Source organism: Engystomops pustulosus, chromosome 3, assembly GCF_040894005.1.
Source record: "Engystomops pustulosus chromosome 3, aEngPut4.maternal, whole genome shotgun sequence".
NCBI classification, from domain to species: domain Eukaryota; kingdom Metazoa; phylum Chordata; class Amphibia; order Anura; family Leptodactylidae; genus Engystomops; species Engystomops pustulosus.
In genome coordinates, this window is record NC_092413.1 from 142,295,026 (window position 1) to 142,319,895 (window position 24,870).

Genomic DNA, 24,870 nt, shown 5'->3' on the forward strand with positions numbered 1-24,870 from the left:
ATTTTTTGGATTCGGACTTGCTTCGCTTTATATGGTTATAACTTTTGAACACTGTTACTTATCAAAACGATTCTGAGATTGTTTTTTCCCCACATGTTGTACTTCATTTTAGTGGTAAATTTTGGCAGATAAGTTTTGCGTTTATTTACAAAAAAAAGAAAATATGATAAATTTTTTGAAAAATTTGCCATTTTCGAAATTCTAAATCATTACGTTTTCAGGCAGATCGATTTACCACCTAAATAAGTTGCTGAATAACATTTCCCATTTATCTACTTTACATTTTCATAATTTCTGAAATGTCTGGATAATTTATTTTGATGTCACGTGGCTTACAAATAGAATATCGCTTTTCCGGATTTTCAGAATTGACTATTTTGGGGATAAATACAGTTTTGAATGAAATTTTACATATTTAGCATCAAAACCCCCTATATAACCAACCCATTTTCAAATCTGCACCCCTCAAGCTATCAGAAACAGCTTTTACGAAGATTGTTAACCCCTTGAGATCTTCATAGTAATTGAATCAAAAAGGAGGTGAAATTTAGAATGGTCATATTGTTCCCTTATATGTTCATTTAGCACTAAAATTTACACATTTCCAAAATATAAAAAGAGAAAACCCACCATACAATTTATTCTGCAATTTCTCCTGAGTACAAAGACCCCCCAAATGTGGCCGTTACTTGTTTTATGGGGGCACAGCGAGGTGCAGAAGGGAAGGAGGGCGCTGCAGCTGCCAGGATTTTAGTTTCCTCATTGGCCCCTTTTGAAGGCTATAAAATTTTCGCTTTTTCGTTATTGGGGCCATGTGACGGCATTTTTTTTGCGGGATGAGATGCTTTTTCCATTGTTACCATTTTGGGGTTGGTATCACCTATTGTTGAAAATTTAGGAACTTTTTTTGAGGGCAGGAGTAGAAAAGCATCAATTCTGTACTGGATTTTTTACTTTTTTTTTTTGGTGTTCACCGTATAGACTAATAATCATGTTATCTTTATTCTATGGGTTGATACGATTACGGGGATACCAGACATGAATATATTTTCTTACGTTTTACTAAATTTGTCAAACAAAACCCTAATGTGGGGAAAAATCTATCATTTATGTATTGCCGTCTTCCAAGTGGCATAACATTGTTACTTTTTTGGCTACGGAGCTGGTTGATGGCTTGTTTTTTGCGGGACATGTTGTACTTTGCACCAGTATCATGTCTGAGTACATATGGTTTTTTGATCGCATTTTATAGCATTTTTTGTGGGATTGAAAAGGTAAAAATCATAATTTTTGGAGGGTTTATAACAGTTTTTTTTTACGGCGTTTATCGTGGGGGTTCAATAATGATTTACTTTTATTCTACGGGTTGTTACGGACGCGGTGATACTATATATGTGGGGTTTGTGTTATGATTTAGACTTTTTTTGAGTTATATGTCTCTTTATATGTTTTGGGAGTTTGGGGCATTTTTAGTGATTTATGACTTTATTTTTTTTATTGAATAACTTTTTTTTTTTTACTTTTTCACTTTTATACCATGGGACATGAAGAAGCAATCTTCTGATTGCTTCTTCATGATAATATTCTGCAATACTGATGTATTGCAGAGTATTATCAGTGTCAGCCCATACACTTGCATAGGCTGGCACTGTGCCAGTAAGATGACGTCACAGACGCCATCTTACTGGCAATTCTTGCAAGAAACTCTGGGGTCCAGATCGGACCCCAGAGTTGCTATAGCAACGATCGGCGCCCCCCGAAAACGGTTCGGGGGGGCCGATCGTGGGGGAAAGACCCCCCAGATGCAGGTTAGATGCCGCGGTCGCGCTGACCGCGGCATTTAACGGGTTAAGCACCCGCGATCGGAGACAACTCCGATCGCGGGTGTTACACTGGGGTGCCGGCTATTAGTTACAGCCGGCACCCCGTGTTTCCCGATGCCGGTTCGGCTCTGATCCAGAGCCCAGCCGGCATAGGCGCCGTGGCGGATATATCCGCCACTGAGCGCTAAGTCACTGCGCTCCGTGGCGGATATATCCGCCACGGAGCGTGAAGGGGTTAAGAACACTCGACTTACATACGACCCATAGTTACAAACGGACCTCTGGATATTGGTAATTTATTGTACTTTAGTCCTAGGCTACAATAAACAGCTGAAACAGTTATCAAATGTGTCTGCAATGAAGATTTAGTATTAATCCTGATTCTTATGACAACCCAACATTTTTAAAATCCAATTGTCACTGAGACCAAAAAAGTTCTGGCTGGGATTATAATGATAAAATATACAGTTCCGACTTGCATACAAATTCAACTTAAGAACAAACCTACAGACCCTATCTTGTATGTAACCTGGGGACTGCCTGAATAGTGTAGCAATTAGAATCTTCTCTGCGCTCCTGCCATTCAGTGCCCTATACAGCAAGTTACTACCACATGTGGGGTATTGGCATATCCAGAAGAAATTGGGTAACACACTTTGCAGTGCTTTTAATAATTTCATCCATGGTGAATTTGTCATTTTTGGGCCAAAATGAGTGTATTGTCCAAAACATTATAATTTTTAAATTACATCTTCATATTGTTTTAACCCCTTTGAAATATTTAAAGGGTTAACACACTTATTAAAAGTTGTTTTACATACATAGAGAAGTGTAGACTCTATAATGAACTAATTTGTTGAGTTTTATTATTATTTAGACTTCTAAATGTCCCTTTAAAGCTGTGGTAGTCCCTTAAAAGGTAAGATTTATCGATTTATTTGAAAATATGAAAAAGGATGCAAAAAATCTGTTGTTGACATAAATCAGAAATTCCAGAAATGTTAGTTTTTAACTTATTTGGGTTGTATCATTATCTAATGGCAATAGATAAAACGTATGGCATTGTCGCTCTTATCTCTCTGTATTGTTCCTACATTGGATGAATAAAGCTTTTCTACTACTTTACCGGATTCAAGTGAGTGCCGTCCTACCTGTTTTATCTATTGCCCATGCACTAAGAAGACAAGGACCTTCTTTTTAGACATGTGCACCTGGTGGTGAGCGAACCTGATTTTCCTACTTGCTGTTTTGTATCATTATCTGCCTAGAAAGCTAAAATGTTGAACTTTGAAAATGGAGAATTCTTCTAAATTTTCATCAAATTTCCATTTTTCTCATACTCAACACAAAATAAATCACCCACATTTTTTTTTATCTAACATAAAGTATAATGTGTCATGAGAAAACAGTCTCAAAATTATTTGCATATGTTAGGTGCTAAAAACACATGCCAAAGTTATACCCACGTTTAGTGCCATGTCAAATTCTAAAAATAGGGCCTTGTCAGAAGAAAACTGGCTTTGGCGGCAAGGAGTTAATGTAGTACCTAACATTATACAGTGCCTCTATCCTTCATGTGGCTGTCTCTAATATTGCAGCTGCATCTTCTCCTTTTCATTTTTATGGCATTTATTATATCCCAGTGTTACAGAAATTGAACCCACTGCCTGCACTGCATAGACAGAAAATGTTTTCCTCCAGGTTTATGTAATAAGTCAGCTGGTGATTACATAAGTGTTTATCTTTGGAATTTAGTTGCCTAAAAGACTGTAATGTTGCACAGATTGCAGCTGCATCGGCACTGACTAATGTGACTGGGTCTTTGAAGGTCAGTACTTGAGGCATAATACAACTTTTCATGGCTTTGCCGTTATAATTGATGGATGTGACATAAAGCTTTTCCCAACTCATTGAATTGTTTGCAATTTTTAAATCATTTAACACTGAAATTTTTATAAGTAGTATGTCAGAACGTGTGAGTAATGCCATGAATGAGAGGCATAACACACATTCAAAATGAATAAAACTATATTATAAACATTTATCAACAGCAAAAACACAGGCTATAACGTAATTGGGAAAATGGGCTCCTGACTCACCACACTTGATCTTAGAGGAAAGGTTTCATTTATTTCAGTTATTATCTACTCAAGCCAGTATTAACAATTATATATATATTGTTACATAAAATAAAAAATAATTAAATAAATATCATTATCTCCAAATTATTTATAATACTGTTGTGTGAATAGACTAATGAAAAGTTGGACTCCATGGGGCTCATTTACTAAGGGTCAGTCAGACGCATTTCCGCATTTCCCGATGATTTCCTTTTTGCGCCAATTGCCCCGGAATTTTGGCGCACGCAATCAGATTTTGGCGCATCAGCGCCGGCTTGCATGCGACACAAATTGGGGGATGGGCCGTTGGACAACGCAACGGATTCGGACAACGCGCAGGATTTAACATTTAGAATTGTGACGCAAGACACGTACTTACAAGCACCAGGAAGAAGCAGGTGAACTCCGGTGGACCTCGGCGCAGAAGCGACGGATGCAGGAACTCGGACACACGAGCTTAGTGAATCGCGGCAGACCCGAATCCTCGCCGGACAACGCACCGTGGGATCGCAACAGAACCGAGTAAGTAAATCTGCCCCCATGTGTAACACACATTAAGACTATCATATCACTAGTCAAACATGGTGGCTGGGGTATGGTGGTACTTGGTGCTTCTTCGGGACTTTACAGGTGTTGTCAACTTTCAGCAAATTATTGCATGTGTAATAAAAAAGTTATACAAGTTATATCAATTCATCATAGTTTTATAAAGCTCTGCCTTGCTGTTACTCAGTAGGAAGCATCACTGTTTACCTCCTGTGGATATAAATCAGTCCTGCGTCATGTGATGTCACACAGGTGCACCTGTGTGACGTCACATGACAAGGGATTGGTTTTTATCCATAGGAACTAAACAATGAAGCTTCCTGTTGAATGAAAAGAAGCAGAGATCTAGAAAACCATGAGAAATTGATAAAGAAAGTATAGTGGACGCCTGTATAACTTTTCATTACACAAACAATATTAATTATTTGCTGAAAATGGACAACCCCTTTAACTATTTTACTTGGAGAAAGTAGCAAGAGCTGACCAGATTGATTATAGTTCTGTGAGAGTGAGTAATCGAGTGGGCAGTATGGGTGGATTCACACTGGCATATCCTTTGGGTGTGTGTTGCATGTCAGTTTACATTTTGTTTCGGTTTGCTTCTGTTTTTTGTCCATATCCAATGTTTTTTACATCCATTATGCTTCTGTTGTTCAGTTGTTTTTCAGATCCACAGCATCATCAGTGAAAAAATGGATCAGTCATAATTTTTTTTTTCATGGACCTGTAGGCTTCTATTGTCTTCCGTGATCCAGATGCATGAAATGAATAGGACAGATTCTAAAGTTTTTTAAAGGACAATAGATAAGTGGAAAAAACTGAAATGTGAAAACATTTATAGAAAAGTAAGGCTTCATTGAAAATCAGTGGGTCACAGATGAGAAAAACGATGCCAGTGTGAAAGAGCCTGAAATTACATGTATTTCTATATCATTTATCTTACAGGAAAACCTGTTAGTCACCAAGTAGAACCACCCACTGGACTCTACAGCATTTTAAGCAATGAATAACAAGTTATAATTACTTTTTTCTACTAATTGTAGAACCCTCTGAATAGTAGTTCTGGTTGGAGGCTTCTGAGCTTGTGAGCCACCCTCAGGGAAGCCTTGCTGGGAGCTGTGATCAACAGCACCCTTGCTTTATGTGTTACCTTGAAAGCAGGGTGGTTCATTCTGGAACTCTGTATTAGCCTTAGCTATGGCTTATGTCATGCAGGGCAGAGCCCCTCAGGTTTATTTGCATAATTTCTAAAGCTTTTTTTTCTTAAAAACATAGGCACAGGGAACAGATCCTGCCAGAGGGGGCACATACTAGTTTGTAAGCGTGCTTGGTTTACAATATTCCATCCTCGTGGTAGAGTTCCTTTAAGGTATAAGTGAATAAAGCAGAAAACAAATCTAAAATAAGCAATGTAAGCTAGAATTCCATCACAGTTTACCTAATAATTCTTTAGGGCTTTATAAGAACCATTTTTTAAGGAAATCTACCATCAAAATCCATCATGATAAACCAGGGACACTTACACTTGTTTTCCACCTAGAATCAACTTACAAAATTTGGATATTAAACCAGAGGGGCTCTAGGGGGCATAACAAGAACCTCACCATGCTGTAGATATTGTTGTTATATTGTCACATCTTCCCCCTCTGCTCCCCTCAGCACTTCACTGATGTAATCTCACAGGTAGCAAAGGAACTTTCAGCACACAGTGGGAAGAGAAAATGTAGAGGCAAGAGAGAGGGTGAGACAGTGTAAAAGCCTGTGAAGTTACAGCATGAAGGGCCCCTGATATCACCACAGACCACTTCTTGCTCATTAGCATTATTTTTGTTAAGTTGATTTTAGAAGGAAGGATGCCATAGTTAGAAAATATAAGAAAATCCTTTGGCGTAAAAGGGATTATAATTGTAATGCCTGACATTTCCAAGCCTTCTGGCTTCAGTATTCTAGTGAAGAAGGCCTGATAAAAGCCCCTATATCTATATGCCTGAGGAGAAACTTCAGATTGCTTTAGGTCCGTCTAAATCTAATAATATTGATTAAACATTAGCTTGCCGTTCATATACAGATGGGTCATTGCTTCCAGATGTGTAAATGGATTACTAGCTTTTAAAAGACAAATTTATTGTATCATAAAATCTTGTAAATAGCAGTCTTTGTAAGCATGAGCAGATATATCAAATAGATAGAGGATAGAGGCATGCTGTCTTCTACAACAGTGTTCCCCAACATTTTTGTATCTGGGGACCGGCTACATCCAATTTTTTTTTCTCAGGTAACTCTCTTACCATGGTCTCTGGAAAAGTAAATTGTATGCGCCGCAAATACTCCATATCTAACCATAACCCATATAATGTCTCATTTCCTGCCACCCCTAGTCTAAAATGCCCCCTTTCCTGTAGCCCCCTCTATTGTTTTCTGTAGCTCCATTTTAATGTCTTAAGAAGAGACCACAGAAAAGGGGATATCATAATACCCCCTTTTCTATAGCCCCCTTACATCTCTAATGGAACCATATCTTAGGCATTTTTATTGTGAGGAAAAAAAATAGAGATACCACATATACACAAATATAAGATAACCAGAGTGTGAAACAAGGTACCTAATTTTACCATCAAAAACCTGGGAAAAGTTAGCCTCGAGTATAAGTCTAGGGTGGGAAATGCAGCCACTACTTTTAATAAAATATCCAGCTGTCTCCCCGCATCAATACAATGTCCAGCAGCTTCCCTTCATCAATGAAATGTCTGCAGCAGTCATCCTTCACTAATGAAATGCCAGAAGCAGTGTCCTCCCATTAATGAAATGTCCATAGCAGAGCCCTCCCCCACTAAAAATATTTCCAGCAGAAGCCTCAATTTATTAATAAAAGGAACACAGCAGTTCCCCCACTATTAATGAAATATCCGCAACAGAGCCCCCATGCAACATCCCAAGCAGTGCTCCCCCCATAAATTCTCCCCAGCAATGCTCCCCCATTAATTTATCCCCAACAGTGCCCACCCCATGCAATAACCACAGCAGTGCCCCCCCATAAAGTGTATCCAGCAGTGCCTTCCATAAAATGTCCCCAGCAGTGCACCCCCATTAAATGTCCATAGCAGTGCTCCCCCCATAAAATGACTTCAGAAATGCCAACCATTAATAGAATGTCCCCAACAGTGCTACCCCCATAAAATGTCCACAGTGGTACCCCCCCCTCCATAAAGTGTCTGCAGCAGTATTTCTTCCATTGATATAATGTCCCCAGCAGTGTCCTTCTCCAATGAAATGTCCACAGCGATGGCCCACAAAAATAGTAAATTCAACACTTACCTCAGGTGCTTCACCCAACGGCTCCGTCTTCTTCTTATTTCAGATTGACAGCAGTGCGTGGCAGAAGCATATCTACCATCTCTGCCCGTGTGCACCACTGAGGCGGGCGTTTTGCAAATTGATTACAAATTATCATGTGGGCCGAGATCATAGACGCGCCTCTGTCCGCATTGTTGTGAATGTGAGATGAGAAGAAGCTGGAGCTGTTGGTTAAGAGGAGTGCCTGAGGTAAGTACCCAGTTTTGGCTGGGGACCACCTTACAGAAAAGTGTCTAATAAGCATATATCATACTGAATTCACCCTGAAACTATGTTAACAAAATCTAGCTAGCTATGTTAAGGTTAGACTTTTAAGGGAGATTTATCAGAGCAGAACTAGTTTAGTTGCCCATGGCAACCAATCAGAGCTCAGCTTTCACTTTCCCACATCCCTTTATAAAATTAAAGCTGAGCCTTGATTAGTTTCCATGGACAACTAGAACTGTTTAGCTCTTAGACACATCTGATAAATCTCTTTGTGGATATTCAGCATTTATTTTATATGCCCCTTAAATACAGTAAGATAGATCATATACTGTACATCTGTCTTCCATCAAAAGCAGTGCTGGGATAAAGTATGAAACTGCCCTAATATAATAGCTAGTATGCAAAAGCATCAAAATTTAAAAATGAACAATCCCTTTCAAGTTGAATTATAATGATCTGTTATGATATTTAGCATCTTATTATTGTTCCTTTTACATGGATGGCTCTGGAGTGTGTTTGCGCCTTAAATAAACTAGTGATTATGATAATAATAGTAATTTTGCCAGTTCCAATCCATTGTTAATATGGAAATTCCATACATATGTTCTTGGTAAAATTTGAAGCTGTTAACTAGTTACCATTGTTCAGTGCACATGAAAAAAATATTACTCGCAAGGCAGGTCATTGTGCCAATAACAATACTCCACATATGCAGATAACTATTTTTGCTTGTCTGTATTGTGAGTGTTGTGTGTCCCCTATAGATTGTGGTTAAAATGCAGAAAATCAGCCATTTAAGAACGTTTGAAATCTACCATAAACAGAAATATATGGATATGTCTGAATAATCTAATAAATCTAATCTAAAAATGAAAACATGTGGTATGTGAATATTTATTATTAACTGTTTAAATTTAACTTTTATAATTTTACAGTATAAAACAACCATGAGGTGGATACCTTTGTATATGCACAGGGAGCCTTTAACATCTGTTTTGCGGTCATCCTCTATCTGTGCAGTTGAGTTGGGCTGAAGATGCAATGATTCTGTCATTATGTTTCTATGGTATGTTGTCAATGTGAACACAGGCCTAGGCTTGCTGGCAGTTTGGTTTTCATTGCACCACACCCTGCAGTTCTGCTCCAGTTCAACAGTTAAACTGCTGTGACTGACTCTTTTTCACTTTTGTGTAAGAAGGGAACATCAATCAGTTGTCCCTAACAGTGGGGTAACATGAGGCAAGCACGTAGAGATAGCAAAAAAGGGAATTTAGTCTCAGGGCCCACTGTCTCTGTCCATTACAAAGCCTGCATTACAGAGCCTGAGTCTGTTTAAAGATTCAAGTTGGAATCAAAATGGGTCCAGCACTTGGTAAGACTATAGTAAAATCAAGATTAGAAAGCATAACAAAGACTATTTTCAGACACAATACCAATAATACAAACAGGATATGGATAATGTGGAATAAGCAAAAAAGGAAAAGAAAAGAATAATATAAAATAAAAGGAAAGGAAAATAAAAGTAGCTCACTAATCCATCTCACCAAGTCGCTATCCCCCCCAACGAGTGTACTGTACCAGCCCTACACTTGTTGTAAGGGGCGTCAAGGATTTTTGCCCTATTAATTCCAATGAAAGTTGCAGATGCACCAATGGTTGTTGTGTGTGTTTTAGAAGGATGTCAGTAGTATTATTTCATAATAATAATGTGAACATTTAAAACAAACAAACTACTTAATTACTAGTGGTAGTAAAGCAGATATTATGCTATTTTCCCTTATGTGCCATTTATTTTCTTCAAAGTTGACTTCCTGAAGGAAGAGCTATAATCAATGACTCTAAGTTCATGATATATCCCCACCCCCACTTGGTAACAGTCATGGCACATTGTTCTCCAAAATATTAACCATATTTTTGTAAACCTACAATTGGGTAGATAATGTATAGTATTTAATATTCCTTCATAGTAGTTTACATTAGTCTCGGAAACACAGACAAAATGATACAACTAGGATAGCAGCATGTCTACAGGATTCATTATTTTGTAGTTTCCTATGAACTGGGTTGATTACTGGGGGAAGATTACTGGGGCAATATACATTAGTAAGAATACTGAAAGGAACACGAAAACCCTAAGGTGTATCCAGCCTGCATGATCATCACCCCAGGTCTCTATGACACTGTAAGAAGTATTGAGGGGTCAAAATCGCTGAATCTCCTTAAGATAAATGTTTCTCAATGATACAAAGGAAAGTGAAAGCCGAAGAATCTTTCTGTGTGTCTTAGATGGTAATTGACAGGACATATGTCATTTAAAATTCTTTTATTACACCAGGAAAGTGAACGCTTCCGTTTTTGTGAGAAACACAATTTAACCCCAGGGAAGCCTCTATGGCCAGGGATCATAAAACTCATTTGTTACTCTAGTCCTCGGTGACCTGACTAGATTTATGGTCTCTTTGACTACTAACCTCTTTCTGCTGATCATGAACACTGAGCAATGAAAATATGGTCTGGATTTTTGCTGAAGATATTGAAGTTCTTTCCTAGATTGTGTAAGAGACAGAAGAAATATGGTGTTATTTATTATCCCCTTCATGGATGGCTTGGTTTCTCACTTATTAGAACATTTATCAATGAGTTTTCTCTTGGGGACACTCCTATCAATAGCATCCACGCTCAGCATCTGCTGTGTTTGCATCAGTAGACTAAATATTGCAGTCTCTCTACATACCCTTGAAAATCGTGTTCTGGCTGATAGTAACTTTGTTATGCATAAGGTGATAGGTATATTTCTGTAATGTTCAGTATTTCCAAAGCAGTTCATATGGTATATAAATGATTGATAATTAAAATCACAGTTATCCAAACAGTAACCCCTGAAATGCAGTATTTACCGGGCACAGAATAATAATCAGAATCTGATTGTCTGGAGTTTCTTAATTCATAGTGTCATAGACGTGCATTATCATAATCTGTACAACTGTGGTGCCCACTAAACCAACTGCACAATGGCAACTGTGGAGCTGTTAAGAGCAGGATCATGGAAATGTAAAACTTGGTCATTTAGTCCATAAAGGGGTTTTCTACTTACAGCAAATAATCATGTTGTTTGTGTAATAAAAAGTTATGCAATTTTCCAATATACTCTCTGTATCAATTCCTCACAGTTTTTCAGATCTTTGGTTGCTGTAATTCAACAGGAAGCTTCATTGCTTATTTCCTGTGGAAGGAAATCAGTCTATGGTCATGTGATGTCACACAGGTGCACGGCTCGTTATAACACACAGCTCTGATTACTGTCTGTGATATTGAGCCAAGCACAATGGGGATGTGATTTTGGTCCAAAATTGTTCCATGGTCTGTGATGTGATATTGGTCCAAAAAACTTGAAAATTGTATAACTTTTAATTACACACACACCTTATCAATAAATTGCTGAAAGTGGTCAACCCCTTAAATACAGAATTTTACAAAATCAAAGGTGAGATATTCCTGTAGCAAAGTATTTTTAGTGATATTGTTTACCAAAAAAAGGGTCTGCATATGTCTGCATTAATGACCCTCAGTGAAACCTCTGCGAGTGAGGTCTCCAGAAATCAAGTCACAGAACATAAGGGTAGTCAACCAGGAACAGAGGGCAGGAGATCCTCAAACACTGCTCATGAAAAAAAAACATGTGAGAAAAGGGAGATGGAAACTTATATTACATATTGGTCATGTAACACATATCATCGCACTGCTCTCTCTATCCTCTCAATCACTGTCAGCCATTTATAGTGGAAAATATGTTAACAGACTCCTTTAAATAATAATGACCTTTCTTCTAATACTGTACATATAATTATGGTTTCCATAAAATAAGCTCAAGAAGATTTTGCCTTGTGTAACTTACTTAAACCTATAGGGGGAGGATTTATTAAGACTGGCATTTAAACCCCGTCTTGATATTCCCATTGTCTGTGTGGATATAGGGAGAGGCCTCAGCCTCTTAGTAAATGCGGATGTTAGTTCTGCCAGTGGTGGGAAGATTTTTGCTATAGTCTGTCAGTTTTCAGAAGGTCCTTAAAACACAGAACCCTGGTGTAGCAGGAATGGTTCTCACTACTTAGCAGTAACTGGTACCGGTGGTGGTGCCAGAAGACAGGTAAATCTAATATTGATCACCTCTCCTTGTTAAAGTGCCACTAAGTCTTCAAACTGGTGATGAGTGGGACTATTATTAAATCTATAATGAATGCTCTTTAACTAAGGGTATGCCATTCATTTTAACCATTTAAGGCTGTTTATTAGTTTATACATTCATAAACTAATGGGGGATGAATGGGGGATGAATATTTTAATCACAATTAAATACCCACCATCAAAAAGGATGGAAAAAAAACAAATTAAATGAGATGATCTGCTGCATTGAGATCAGATGGTATGTATGTATGCAATATAAAAAGCATTTGCAGAAATAGTTTTTTCAACCTATCACATTTATGAGGTATTTTAAGCTTTAAATGTATGTGGCTAAAGTCGGGTTGACACAGATCTGAATTTTAAGCTGAGTGAGAGGTTTGGGGTTTTAGGCTGTGTATTTCCATAGAATAAGATACTCAAGTCATGCGTCTTAAATTCAGATGGTGGAGTTTTATTTCAGTAAATCTACACCAGAAGAGCTGCAGAAATCCCCAATGTAATGTACAATGTCTCCTGCTGTAATTTATCAATTGATACTTATACATTGAGGTATCACAACAATTAAATATATAACTATAATAACGCCCTCATTATATGCCAGTGTGATGGTAGACTGTCATGATGGAAAATAAAATGTAATATTTAATCTAAGGAAAGAAAAATGTTCCTAATTTAGTGCAGGAAACAAATAAATGTTTTCTTCACTTACTTCATTTGAGGTAGTCATGGTAACTAAGCAGCGAACCAGGGAAGATGTTAACATACTTGATATTATTCTGGTAATACTGAACCATTATCTCACAAGACATGCATGTCTGCTAGAATATGATGGAGCCAGATCTTATCACACAGGTGGCACCAGAAGGTTCTCTCTACCATCTGGTGTTGGTGCCTCTGTAGTTGGCACAGGATGTACACATCCAAATATCAGCTATAAAGCTCCATGCACATGTCCGCAAATGGCGTCTGTCAGCTAAACACAAAAACGGCAGCTAGCTTATGGCTCCTACCCAGATTTGTGGCACAGCCACTCACCTCCCTATGTAGAGGGGAGGGCTGAGCAGCACTTACCCCCTGCTTCTTCAGCTGTCTTGCAGCTTACGGCACATGAACCTAAGCCTGAGTTTACATGTAGCCTAAGACTGAGTTTTTACTTCCAGGCTAAAGTGTATTACTTGGATGCCCACTCACATTGAGTGTGAATTTGTAAGGTTTCATTAAGAGCTAGAATACATAGCACAAACCCATCTCTCCTTAATAACATTAGATTACCGGTAGGAGCCCTATAACTGTACAAACAGCGCTTATAAAGAAAACAACATGGTAACTTGGGACAAGTGATAACACATGGACCATGGAGGGCATTGGTCACAGTACTTTGCCAAGCATCACTAAGTTCTGTCTCCATATACTTTAAAAAGTGTGTATATTATTGGACCAGTGTGTACTTATGGTCATACTGTTCCTGCTATTTATAGTTCCTTAGCAAAGCTAGCAAAAAAGTCTGAAAGGGCACGGTTACAAAGAAAAACAATGAAAACAAAGCACACTGCTTTATAAAGATCATCCTCGGTCCACGTTCCCCATGGTGTAATTGTTACATTTGGCAAAGTCACAGAAAAACAAATAGGTCACCGCTTTATTGGATAAAGTTGGTTTTAAAATGGCATAGTAGACTATCACTGAGACATTCTGGAGCCTGTATTTCTCAAATTGTATTACCCTATTTTTACCATAAATCCTATTAATGTAAAAAAAATCTTTTTAGGCTAATAAGACGGCTATAAGGGGAAATACTTCCTAAATGATAATTACATTTTGTAATTGCATTGTAGGCATTTATTGTTATATTTACTAAGACTTACAGGTTGATGGTCAAAGGGTTTTAAAATATTTATCCATTTATACATTATATTTATATTTTGATTGTAGATTTCCTTTAATTTACCGTATATACTCGAGTATAAGCCGACCCAAGTATAAGCCGAGGCCCCCAATTTTACCACAAAAACCTGGTAAAACCTATATATTTTTTACTCGAGTATAAGCCGAGTTTGGGTTTTCAGCACATTTTTTTGTGCCGAAAAACTAGGCTTATACTCGAGTATATATGGTATGTCATTTCAAGCATGACTTTAGGGTATTCCCATCTTAACTATCTACAAGATAGGTCGTAAATAGGTGATAAATGCTGGTCCCACTTTTGGGACCTGCACCAATGCCGGGAAGGGGGGTTGCTGACCTTCTTTCTGTAGCCGGGCCGAATGGAGAGATTGCCACCTACCATTCAGCTCTATTTATATATAATATATAGTTAAGATGGGAATGCCCCTTTAAGTGAATTCTTTCCTCCACCAAACCATTATATTTAAAAACAATAGCCTGTGAACTTTTTAAGGAGTGCTGCTGTGATGTTTTTTTTTTTTTACAGAATATGAATAAATGGACAATAATCAATAATTTCCTCCATTTTATATGATACGACAAGTTAGGCAATGACTGAAAAAAAGTCCCTACAGATGTTCACTGCACACATTTATAATTAAATGATGATTGTTAGTGCTGCATAAAATTGCTGATTGGCACGAGCACACCAGTTCCTGACTTCTATGGGTGGCTTACTGAATTCCTTTTAGCAGGACCTAGTACTTAGAGGGAGATTCATCTAGTGTTTCTTCTTTGTCTTAGTACAAAAAAGTCACATATTTTTGTGAAGTTGTCAATTTACACATTTTTTGTGATTTTATCTCATTTGCACTGCAACTAGTGGTGCTCAAGTCCAAGCAATACTCGTTTTATTTATCTTATAGATAATTAGCTCTTTAGTAGCGAGTACTCTGTATTGTCTATCTAAATGTTCAAAAGCTCTTCCCGTCAGTGGGCGAACTTGGCAGTAAGCTGCAGGACAACCAACTTTGTGACTTTTTGTTTAAAAAAGTCATATCCTTCACACCGGTTATCATTGTTAGACTGACAGGCACAACAAGGAAAGTCTTCCAAATTCAACTAAGAAACTAGACACAAAAATGACCTGGACTGACAGGAAATCCTGAAAGAGAAAAGATAAATCTCCCTCTTAGTGTTTTCCTTGAGAATAGCAACAATTTTTGAGCATCAATTTGGCATCTACTGATGTTTACCTTTTAGATGACAATGCACTCTGTTATACATCAAATATAATCTTTTTGGTAAATGTGACCGGAAAACACTCCAGATGCACATAATTCTATAGTTTATACACTCACCGGCCACTTTATTAGGTATACCATGCTAGTAACGGGTTGGACCCCCTTTTGCCTTCAGAACTGCCTCAATTCTTCGTGGCATAGATTCAACAAAGTGCTGGAAGCATTCCTCAGAGATTTTGGTCCATATTGACATGATGGCATCACACAGTTGCCGCAGATTTGTCGGCTGCACATCCATGATGCGAATCTCCCGTTCCACCACATACTAAAGATGCTCTATTGGATTGAGATCTGGTGACTGTGGAGGCCATTTGAGTACAGTGAACTCATTGTCATGTTCAAGAAACCAGTCTGAGATGATTCCAGCTTTATGACATGGCTCATTATCCTGCTGAAAGTAGCCATCAGATGTTGGGTACATTGTGGTAATAAAGGGATGGCCATGGGCAGCAACAATACTCAGGTAGGCTGTGGTGTTGCAACGATGCTCAATTGGTACCAAGGGGCCCAAAGAGTGCCAAGAAAATATTCCCCACACCATGACACCACCACCACCAGCCTGGACCGTTGATACAAGGCAGGATGGATCCATGCTTTCATGTTGTTGACGCCAAATTCTGACCCTACCATCCGAATGTCGCAGCAGAAATCGAGACTCACCAGACCAGGCAATGCTTTTCCAATCTTCTACTGTCCAATTTCGATGAGCTTGTGCAAATTGTAGCCTCAGTTTCCTGTTCTTAGCTGAAAGGAGTGGCACCCGGTGTGGTCTTTGCTGCTGTAGGCCATCTGCCTCAAAGTTCGATGTACTGTGCGTTCATAGATGCTCTTCTGCCTACCTTGGATGTAACGCGTGGTGATTTGAGTCACTGTTGCCTTTTTATCAGCTCGAACCAGTCTGCCCATTCTCCTCTGACCTCTGGCATCAACAAGGAATTTCCGCCCATAGAACTGCCGCTCACTGGATGTTTTTTCTTTTTCGGACCATTCTCTGTAAACCCTAGAGATGGTTGTGCGTGAAAATCCCAGTAGATCAGCAGTTTCTGAAATACTCAGACCAGCCCTTCTGGCACCAACAACCATGCCACGTTCAAAGGCACTCAAATCACCTTTCTTCCCCATACTGATGCTCAGTTTGAACTGCAGGAGATTGTCTTGACCATGTCTACATGTCTAAATGCACTGAGATTGGCTGATTACAAATTAAGTGTTAACGAGCAGTTGGACAGGTGTACCTAATAAAGTGGCCGGTGAGTGTATGTCACTTGAGCCTCTCTTGGTGCCGTTGGCTTTTAATATTTGCATGCTTTCACTATCTTCATTCTAGCCTGGTCCTGCATGTTGATATCGCAGACAGCCTGTGATGTCACTATCAGCACGTGGCACAGGCGTGCATAAATGAAATGCTTGGGGGAGCCAGGAAGCATGCCAGAGCGCCTATTTCTCATTTGCATAATTTTATAGACCCATTTTTATAAGATTTGTGTAGTTCCAGGATGTAATAAAAGCTGTGCCATCACCTGGAAGAAATGACAGGCATGTAAGTTATGGCAGTCTACCCTCATTAAATCTGATGGATGTACCTTTAAATCTGTTCCAATGCCAACTTGTTGCAGTTGACAAACCTATATATATATTTTACACACACATAATAGGAGATATCCTTCTAGAAATATAAATAATTCCTTTCTACAAACTAAAATCTATTAACATTCAGCATTAAATGAAAACCCAGAACAATTAGTCTCTGAAAACAACTGATCACTATTTCTAGTTGCCTGTATAATATTAACCCCATAACGACCGAGCCCTCTCCATGCACCAGGACCGGGCTTGTGCCGTACTAGTACGGCGCAAGTCGGGAAGGGGTTAACTCCGGGTCTGAATTTCAATGAATATTAATAATAACTATTCCTTTATTCAGGAATTTTCATATTATTTTTATTTAATAATTTACCAGTTCCAATTCAAAACAAATAATAGCAAACTTAAAGATAAAATGTATCCCCAGATTCTCTGCATATATTCAGGTCGGAAAATTTCGTCAATGACTTCCATGCACATTCGCCGCTGGTTGTACAGTTACTATGGTTGCTATAGTGACTGTGACTCCTGCTTTATAAATTACTCAGTACAGTACACTCTACATAACCTGCTTCTAAAGCAGAACCTGAACTGGATTTCTCTCACACTGCAAATATAAGGCAAGGTAATAGGGATAATATAAACTCTAGCATTATATTTATAGTAGGTTAGTGACTACAAATATAAATAATAAGTTAAGGAAGAGAGGCGAGCACAACCAAAGTGCAAATAGTCAACACATCCAAAAACGGCATATCAAAACAATAAGAAACAGATGAATGCGCATGAACAAACCCAAATATGTGTAAAAAAAATCAATAACTTTATTTGGAATCACATATGAACAACAGGACATACACAAAAACCATAAAACACACCTAAAACTGCACAGGATATCTATGCAAAATTCTCAGGACAAAGCCCATAAACCCCTCCTGTGGAATGCAAGCCAAAGTAGACAATTCGTTATGTGCGTATAGTAATATGAAACCTAAAACAGGGACTTGTAGTGTGCAAAAAACAATAAAGTGCCTGAATAGGAGCCCAAGTGGGCATTACCATCTGATGTCCCCGTAGGAGTATAAATATAAATAGAAAGGTGCAACAAGGAGTAGGGCGAAGCACAGGCGGGGTTTATGGGCTTTACCCTGAGAATTTTGCACAGATATCCTGTGCGGGTTTTAGGTGTATTTTATGGTTTTTGTGTATGCCCTGTTGTTTATATGTGATTACAAATAAAGTTATTGCTTTTTTACACATATTTGGGTCTGTTCATGCGCATCCATCTGTTTCTTATTGTTTTGATATAAAAATATAAATAGGTTAATAAAATGCTGTAGGAACATATCAACCTTTATACATAGTATGCATCCATCTAAAGTTAATAATTCATACTTCATAAGTTCAGTATAAAATGGGTCACAATGTACAGAAGGTTTGAGTACTGCTATGAGTCCAACATTTACTGAAATCAATTGTATGTATCTAATGCCAAATCTACCAGAATGTTTACTAGAACAAGTGGTTAGAAATACCCATCCTTTCAACAGCGTGTCCTTAAGCATGAAGGCAGATGCTTGCGCCATGTGCCGCCCATTTTTAAATGATTTTCTTATAACTGCACTAAATGCAATACTTTATGCACTGCCAATTGACTTTAGTTTAAGGGAATGTGTGACTGATCCCTCAAAAAGTAGAACATATTTATAGTCTAGCAAAACGGTTTAATGAATCACTTTGTAAAAAAAAGATGTCAAACTGATGCACAGCGATTCACAGCCGCTTTTTGTAGTGTACATAGTCTTTATATGCCCTTTTAAAACCAACTGTATCATCATGTGACTAAGTCATCCAATCAATGAAAGCTGCAGTAAGATATTTCAAGAGTAAAATTGTCAATAAAAAAGTGAATGCGGTGAATCTAAGAATCTTTGTAATTTACTGTGTCATGTGAGAAAGTCTCTATCGCCTATTATCTGTACTGTTAAGTCTGCTAAATTGCTCAGTTTACTTCTCATTTCATTGAAGACAGATTTTACTTCATATTTCTACTAGTAAAATATTGATGTCTTATCTAAAAAAATAAAAAGATGCCATAACCAAACATATGAATAAAATGTACAAAAGACATAAGAACCGTAGCAGCAATAATCATTGTATAGATTATTACATTCTATTTTATATATGTTTATCCTATAGTGAGTTTATATGAATATGTTCAATATGTTCAATAGTTACAACCACAATACAGGGATATTGGTCCAGTGCACTAAACTGATTTCATACACCCGGTTCCAGTCACACTACCCTTATCCTTCTTATTAAATTACACTTGCTTCATCTGTTAATTCATTTAATTATGTTATCCGAATGAGACTGATTTCAATGTTGGACACAAATTATGTCGAGCTAAAAGTGTTTAGTAACCTTATGGCATGAAATTTCCATGCTCATTGCTGACCTGAATAAAAATTGCTTTCGCTGGGATAAGGGATGTTGTTCTGCATACAGAGAGGACTGTTAGGGCTTATTGGAAATAGTAATGCTGATTTATTAGAGGAAATAAATAGCATGCACATTTTCTTTCATGTTTGCAATATACATATGTACACAAAAGAAATTTACCAAGGGTTCTGCTTATAAAAACGTACCTTATAACATGTTTTAAGTATACATTTAGGGGAATTTAACAAATTCCAATGTATAGAAAGATAATATACAGTATATTCACTGGCTCATTACAGAAATAAAAAGACCTACAACCTTGTACAGGCAGTCCCCGGGTTACATACAAGATAGGTTCTGTAGGTTTGTTCTTAAGTTTAATTTGTATGTAAGTCAGAAATGTATATCTTATAATTGCAACCCCAGACAGAATTTTATTGTTCTCTGTGACAAATGGATTTTAAAAAAGTTGGGTTTTCATAAGAACCAGGATTAACAATACAACTCAATTGCAGACACCTTTGACTGAAAGACTTCATAGTCTGAAAATATCTTCATGGACTGAAGGAAGTTGTATATACATATTCAGGGGAATCGAAGATTACAACTGTGAGCTCCGGGCAGGTTAAGAAAACTTTTTAAAATTTGTATGTTGGATGTTGTGGTTTAATCCATCTGGGACCGTTCTTATGTGCAGCTCTTAATCTGTGTTTGGAAGGTGCTACAACTTTATTTTTATACATTTGATAACTGTTACAGCTGATCTTTGTAGCCTAAAGCCCCTTCTACACTGGCGTTTTTCACGCGCGAGTTCTGCGCGTGCATTTGACGCGCAGAACTTGCATTGCACTCTGTCCCATTGTATTCAATGGGTCTTTCTTCATTAGCGTTGTTTTTCACGCGCGTGCTTGCGTTCGTTTTCACGCGCGTCAAAATCGCAGCATGCTCTACTTTTGCGAGTCACGCGCGTTTTTGACGCCCCATTCAAGTCTATGGAGATGCATCAAGAACGCATTGCACTCGCAATCATTGCAAGTGCAATGCGAGTGCAATGCGTTTTAAACGTAAGGGTTGCTAGGTGACCAGAATAACAGTATTTCCCCTGCTCGAGAACGATCATTTAATTAAAAAAACACAATGAAGAACAGTGAAGAATAGAATAAAAACAGTGAACACAGTGAACACAGTGAACACAGAATCATTTAAGAGAAAAACACAGTGCAGAACACAGTGCAGAATAGATTACAGATGTTCGGCACATCTGCTTACTTGTCGGGAGATACGCGCGGAACGGTGCGCCCAAAATAGCATGTGAAGAACAATATATATGTGTGAAGAACACATTGCAGATGTATTTAAACATCTGCAATTTGTTCTTCACACACATATATATTGTTCTTCACATGCTATTTTGGGCGCACCGTTCCGCGCGTATCTCCCGACAAGTAAGCAGATGTGCCGAACATCTGTAATTTATTCTGCACTGTGTTCTGCACTGTGTTTTTCTCTTAAATGATCCTGTGTTCACTGTGTTCACTGTTTTTATTCTATTCTTCACTGTTCTTCACATCTGCTAACTTGTCGGGAGATAATATACACGGGGAACAGTGAAGAATAGATCGCAGATGTTTGCAACTTATCAGAAGACATTATTTTTCAATTAAATAACCCATTTTAATCCCAAACCATGGTCCCTTTGAAAAATGCTCGATTCTCCCATTGACTCGCGCGTGAAAAATGCGCCGAAAACGCGAAAAAAACGCTAACAACACGCGCGTGAAAAACGCAAAAACGCTAATTACTCCAAGGAAAAATGGAACAAAAACGCAGCCAAAAACGTCAGTTTTTCACGCATTGCACCCTGACGTGAAACGCAACGCTAGTGTGGAAGAGGCCTAAGGCTAAAGTTCAGTAAATTACCAACATCCTGATGTCCGTTTGTAACTAGGGGTCGTCTGTTAGTCGGGTGTTCTTAAGTAGGGGACCACCTGTATATACAAACCTGTAGCAAGGACCCCTAGCCATTATGTGCCATTCCAAGTACTGCTGTACTGTGGTGTGATACCGTGGCAATTTCATCTCATAACAAAATAGGCATGTATTTCTTTTCAATATCTGCACCTCCCGTCATTTATCTTATACTTCAAAAACTGTATTCAGACATACAGTAAAGTATGAATGTTTGGAAAGGTGTAGAGAAATGATGCAATGTAAGAATGCGTTTCCTACACCAGTTTTCTGGCGTGGAAGCACTGAAATAATTGCAGTTCTTGTGCACTGCAAGAAATTGCGGTTATTTTGCCATTACACCATGTGGAGCACCAGCTATGATAAATTTCTCCCAAAGTTTTTGAAGGAATACTAGAGAATTTACAGCATGTTGAATGTTTCAAAATATACAGTGTGCTCTATTTTTCAGGTCATCTCCACATTGATAAACATATAATATGCTCCTGCTCATCATGTATACAACAGCAGTAGCCGGGAATTTAACATCTTGCATCATTGGTTGAAAAAAATAAAATCCATAATTACATGACTAAAACTACATAAATATGTCCAGAAAACAGCTTAACATATGCATCTTCAGCCAAACAAATTCCTTTATCTATATGTCTCTTACAACACAATACGCTGAGTATTAGAAAACCCCCTTCAGCTGTAATTCGAAATCAAACAATTAATTTAACAAGGGATTTAATTATACATTGTTCTGCTAAAACTAACATTTTTCTTTGCCAAAGAGAGTCAAATAAAACAATCTATAATTGAGCTCAGTTCAATGTTTTACAATTTCATTGACCAGCCAAGCACCGAAGCAAAGCATTACTAGCGATCTCTGGATTCCTCTCTGCCTACACCTTAGTCCCTCCTAATAACACAACAGGGATGAGGAGGGGTAATCTATAATAAAATATTTTAACAGTTTGCAGAAGGCAGAAAATACTCTTTCCTATAAATAAACTGTATAAAATATATTATAGTGTACATCTAACATAGCTACTTAAGGACCAAAGAACAGTCAAAGATCTGTGGTTGCACTACAAAGTCTGTGTGTAACACTTAGAGGTCAAAAAGTATGGGCATAGCTGGGTAACACTCAATGCAGGAGATTTATCAGAAGCATCTGAGGTAAAACTGGTCAAGTTTCCAGTGGCAACCAATCAGAGCTCAGCTTTAATGTTATCAAAAGCTGTGGGAAAAAGAAAGCTGAGCTCTGATTGGTTGTCATGGGCAACTAGAACAGTTCTGCTCCCAGACACTTCTAATAAATCTCCCCCAATAAGCATAAGGCTCATGACATGCTGCATCGGGTCCCAAGCTTTATCAGGGAATGGTAATTATTACATTACACTAAAAAAGAAGACTTAGGACAAATAAATATTACAATTTCTATAATGAAAAGTTATACAATTTTACAATATATCTTCTGCATTAATTCCTCACTGTTTTCTAGGCCTCTGCTTGCTGTAATTCCATGGGAAGCTTCATTGTTTACTTCCAGTGGATAGGAATCTGTCTATGATCATGTGATGTCACACAGGAAGTAAACAATGAAGCTTCGTGTAGAATAACAGCAAGCAGAGATCTAAAAAACTATGAGAAATTGATACATAAAGTACCATATATACTTGAGTAAAGCCTAGTTTTTCAGCACAAAATTTGTTCTCAAAAACCCTAACTCGCCTTATACCCGAGTCAAAAAAAAAAATTTGTCAAAACTCACCTTTCCGACTTCACCCATAGGTCCCACGCTTGTTTCGATGGTCTGGTGCCGCCGCGGGTCCTTAGGATCCTCCCCGGGTTTTTCTGCTCCTCTTCGGGTCCCCTCGCGATGCCGGCAGCTCACAAACAATGACGTCGGCAAGCAGCTGACATAATTCTGTGTGTCGGCCGAGCGCGAATACCCGAAGAGGAGCGGAAAACCCGAAGAGGACGAAAGGACCCGAGGCAGCATCGGAGACAGACTGGGGAGGCTATATACTACAGGGGCTGGGTAGGCTGTATACTACAGGGGGCTAGCAGGCTATTCACTACAGGGTCTGGCAGGCTATATACTACAGGGTTCTTGCTGGCTATATACTGGGAGGCTGTGACCAATGCATTTCCCACCCTCGGCTTATAACCGAGTCAATAGGTTTTCCCAGTTTTTTGTGTTGAAATTAGGGGTCTCGGCTTATACTCGGCTCGGCTTATACTCAAGTATACACGGTATATTGAAAATTATATAACTTTTCATTACACAAAGAATATCAATTATTTGCTGGATGTTTCCCTGAAAATAAGACAGTGTGTTATATTTATTTTTCCTCCTGAAGTTGCACTAGGTCTTATTTTCAGGGGATGTTATACATTTTCATGAACAAGAATTCAACAAAATCAACATGTATTAACACACTGAAGTCATGCCATTATTTATTGCATAAACATCTGAATTCCATCAAGAAAGTCTTGTGACTCTATTTCCATGTACTACAATCTATGGTAAATTTAACAATCTTGAACAAAAAGCACCATTTTTTATTTAAAGACCTTGATGTCCACAACATTTTCTAACGTCCTTGTAACTCTCCGAACTCTGAGTCTAATTATTCCAATAGAAATGGAATCACACAAAAATTCAACAAGAAATTCAATCTCTCATGGGCAGCATGGTGGCTCAGTGGTTTGCACTACAGCCTTGCAGCACTGGGGTCCTGGGTTCAAGTCCTATTCAGGTCAACATCTGCAAAGAGATTTTATGTTCTCTCTGTGTTTGCGTGGTGGTCCTCCGTTTCTATCTACACTTCAAAACTTACTGGTAGGTAGATAAGATTGTGAGCCCCATGGGGACAGAGTCGGATTTGGCAAGCTCTGTGCAACGATGCATAATATGTAGGTGCTTTATAAAGAATTATTATTATGTTTAGAACTTTCCTTTCATGTCTCCTTCTTGTTCTAGCAGCTGCTCGTAGCATTTGCACCGCAACAGTCAGTGATTTTATGAATTCTTCACCCATGTCACAACCTCTTGCAGTATCTTAATCATCTACTAATACTAATGTACCATGTTGTGGGAGATGCAGCAATAACTGTCGCTAGGTCTTATTTTCAGGGGTGGCCTTATATTTCTAGGTCTTGTTTTCAAGAAAGGCCTTATATTTCTAGGTCTTATTTTCAGGGGGGGCAGTCTTATTTTCAGGGAAAACGAGTATCCTGTATTACTCTCATTAAGAAGCACACTTTAAGTTGTATAATGCACTGGGTAATTGTAACCACCATATATGTAGTGCACTTTAAAACTAACGACAACATTTCTGAATACAGAGCTTATACATTGTCTTTTTCAACCCTACAGTGACAGTGATAATATGTGAGTATGTTCTAGGTGGTAAAAATATGTTTCTACCATGAGACATGACGGAGGCATCAGTATAA

At 38.2% G+C, this 24,870-nt stretch overlaps 1 protein-coding gene across 10 annotated transcripts in view; it reads right to left on the minus strand.

The window, feature by feature from the left end:
• DLGAP2 (DLG associated protein 2) overlaps window positions 1-24,870 on the minus strand; it is a 628,408-nt gene that overhangs the window by 230,951 nt on the left and 372,587 nt on the right. Inside the window, exons 1-2 of one of the 10 annotated variants that reach the window (XM_072142341.1) lie at window positions 22,900-22,984; window positions 10,522-10,596 (exon numbers count right to left, since the gene is read on the minus strand). The exons of the other annotated variants lie outside the window; for them this stretch is intronic. The gene's annotated coding sequence lies outside the window, so the exon portion shown is untranslated. Of the gene's footprint in view, window positions 1-10,521; window positions 10,597-22,899; window positions 22,985-24,870 lie in introns of those variants that run through there. 10 annotated transcript variants of the gene reach the window in all.